Source organism: Propithecus coquereli, unplaced genomic scaffold (assembly GCF_000956105.1).
Source record: "Propithecus coquereli isolate 6110/MARCELLA unplaced genomic scaffold, Pcoq_1.0 Scaffold112, whole genome shotgun sequence".
In the NCBI taxonomy this organism is placed as follows: Eukaryota; Metazoa; Chordata; class Mammalia; order Primates; family Indriidae; genus Propithecus; species Propithecus coquereli.
The window spans coordinates 4,257,527-4,261,261 of NW_012135192.1; positions in this window are offsets into that span (position 1 = coordinate 4,257,527).

The window sequence follows — 3,735 nt, forward strand, 5'->3', positions numbered from 1 at the left end:
TATATATATTCAGTGGGTCCCTCTACTTCATCTGTACTCAGAATAAACAGTGGATGAAAGGGGACTGTAGATTTTGGAGTTGCTGAGAGGCAGTAGAGGAATGCACCAAACCATGTGTACTGTACTTACTTTACATCATGGATGATGTAAGGGGCTATGGACTGAGTTTGTGTCCCTCAAAATCCATATGCTGAAACCCTAATGCCCAATATGATGGTATTGGGATGCGAGACTTTAGGGAGGTAATTAGGTCATGAGGGTGGAGCCCTCATAATGGGATTAGTGCCCTTATAAGAAGAGGCATGAGATAGCTTGCTTCTCTCCCTCTCTCCCTCTCTCCCTCTCTCTGTCTCTCTTTCTGCCATGTGAAGATACACCAAGAAGGCGTCCACCTATAAACCAGAAAAAGGGCCCTCACCAGGAATAGAATCGGCCCACACATTGATCTTGGACTTCCTGGCCTCCAGAACTAATGAGAAATAACTTTCTGTTCTTTAATCCACCCAGCCTATGATATTTTTGTTATAGCAATTCAAGCTAAGAAAGACATAAAGGGTTTGAAGGTAATTACAACTACATGCCTGAGAAAGATATAACTCCATTGCATTATTATTCCCATTTTATAGATGAGAAAATCAAGGCTTCTTTACATAGCTTGCATTCAGATCAGGTCCAAAGCCTCTGTCATACGCACCTCCACACCATCAGAATTCCCCTTTGTGTTGCTGTTGTTGAAGACACCCCACAGCCATTCTCTCTCTGCTTGTGTCATTTATTCAGCAAATATTTATTGACTATTGACAAGTCCTGTGCCGGATGCAAAGGATGCATACTTGAAAAGAAACACTTTCCTCCCTAAGGGAGCTTAATAATGTAGTGGTGAGAAGGAAATGTAAATAATACAACAGGCTAGCAGAAGGGAAGTATAGTCAGCTCTTGACTGACCAGAGTTTAAGGGCGAATAGGAAAAGATTTGTCACGGTTAGAACAAAACCAGTAAAAGGGGGATTTAAAAAAAATTAACCTAAACTTAGTTAGAATTACACTCAATATTCAAGGAGGGTTTACCATCCAATGCATGTCATTCAAAAGGTAAAAATTCATAAGATACAATAGTTTAAGAACACAAAGCATCACTTTCATTGTCTGATGAAAAATCGCCCAGAGGAATCCGTTGAATGGTTTGATAGTGTCTGTGCCTTAGCTGTGCTCTCCCTTTTTAACATTGGAACAAAGCCTAGGCAACATCAGTTTGTCTCTGAACAAACTGCGTTTTTCACTTGTGCGCTAGACAGCCTAGGTCAGCGGTTTTTAAGCCACGTTGAGTCGTAAGAATTCCCTCAGAGGGGCCCAGGGGCTGCCGTATGGGCAAGCGGGGAAGGGCTGTGTCTTGGCCCCTCTTCAACTCCACGGCCTTCTTTTTCAGACAGAGTAAGATGTACTTTGAGTAAAGGGTTCCACAGCTAAAAAGAGTTTGGAAATGGTTCTGTGCTTCATCTCGTTTTTGCTCCCCCCTAGGCTCAGCCCCCACGCTCCCCCACGCACAGAGGACCGCTTCCTTCTTCTCTTCTTGCTGTCACCAAACCCAACTGGCTCCAAATTGGTTAACTTTGGCTCTAAAGCTTAATTATCCACTTGTTTAATGTCAGGTCCTCAAATTTCTCTTCATTCGTCTGGGCTGGACGGGTTTAAGGATGGCCCAACTGCGTGGGTGGTGAGGTGGAGAAAATGGTTCGCTACTGCAGCAGGGGACCGGGCCTGGGGGCCCGACATGCTCAGAAGAAACGCTGGGATGATCTGTCTGGTGCAATGGTAGGGTAGGACTCTCTAGAGCCAAGCAAAGGTAGGTGGTCAATAAACTGCCTACTAAAAAGGATGTATCCTGATATCACAGGCTTTTTGTCTTACTGGCTGGAGTGTGCAAATCTGAGAATGTGGAGGAGAGAGAGCTACCAGTGACTTAGCTTCTTCCATTACCCTCGGTTTCTCCGGCTGAGTAGATGCCAAAATGACGTCAAGGGCCACCAAATGGTTAACCTATCCCGGACATACACATGCTTTGGTCTAATCATGCCTCTGATTACTTGTTGGCTTTTCGTGAGGTCAAAAAATAATCTAGTGTGAGATATGACAAGTTTAGGAGTAGGACATTATTAGCCCCTATGAAATTCAAAACTAGGATCTCAGCTTTGGGCTGAAGCTGTTTATTTCTTCTGCATCCCCTCCTGCAATTGTCTGGTAAAGAAAATCTTCAGCATGGAAAAAGTAAAAAGTCTGTAATGCCCCAACTGCAGTAAGAATCAGACCTGGCAGAGGGATGAAATAATGGCTGCCCAGGAAGGTGGAGCTTCACTGAGCCAACTCTGCTCGCTGTCTGTGGATGAGTAACTGACAGATGCTGCAAAAAGGCAAGAAGACAGGTCGGACTGGCAAGGGGGAGGGGTCTTCCCTACCCTAATGTAGAAACAGTGTGACCTGTGTTGGTCAAAATGAGGCTCCAAACCATGGACACCTTCTTACAGATAGTTGTTATACAGATTTGTAGTCATTAAAAACTTTCTTCCCGCACAAAAGAACTGATGTTTTTCTAAGAAAACTATGTTAATCTGCTCTAAGTACTGTTGTTTTTAGCTTCTCAATAACCCTGCCCATGTCTCCTGGTAACAGAATAGCTTTATACCTTTTCAAAACTATCCTACCTGCCTTCTCAGCCCCATGAGGATTTCAGAGGGCTGGAGAAGCTAGACATCCCTTGTCCCCAGGGGTGTGCTGGTCACTCAGGTCATGTTTGACTTGACCATAGCGATTGATTCGGAGATGAACATATGACTCGGGCTGGTCCAGTTAAAGCTCTCTCTGGGAATTTTGCTGGAACTACCAGAAAAGAGACATTACTGAAAACAATGTACAGGTTGCTCAAAAATTTAAAGATAGAACTACCATATATGTACCAGCAATCCCACTACTAAGTATATATCCAAAGGAAATGAAATCAGTTTGTCAAAGAGATGATTGCACTTCCAGGTTTGCTGCAGCATTATTCACACTAGCCAACATATGGGATCAACCTAAGTGTCCATCAATGGATGAATAAAGAAAATGTGGTATACAGCATACACAACTGAATACTATTCAGCCTTAAAGAAGAAGGAAATCGTGTCATTTGTGACAACATGGATGAAACTGGAAGATATTACATTAATTGAAATAAGCCAGGTATAGAAAGACAAATACCACATGATCTCATTTATACATGGAACCTAAAAGAATCAAACTCATAGAAACAGAGAGCAAAATGGTAATTACCAGAGGCTAGAGGATGAGGGGAGATGTTGGTCAAAGGAAACAAAATTTCAGTTAGACAGGAGGAGGAATAATTTCAAGGATTCTCTCGTATAACAGGGTGACTATAGGTAACAACAATGTATTATATACTTGAAAATTGCTATGAGAGTAGTTTTTGTTTGTTTTTAGAGACAGGCTTTCACTGTGTTGCCCAGGCTAGATTTGAACTCCTGGACTCAAGGGATCGTCCCTTAAGTAGCTAGGACTACCCATGTGAACCATGGTGCCCAGCTCATATGAGAATAGATTTTAAGTGTTCTCATCAAAAAAAAATAATAAGCATGTGAGGTAATGCATATGTTAATTAGCTTGATTTAGTCATTCCATAATGTATACATGTATTCAAACATCAGGTTGAACCCCCTAGATATATTCAATTTTCATTTTTCA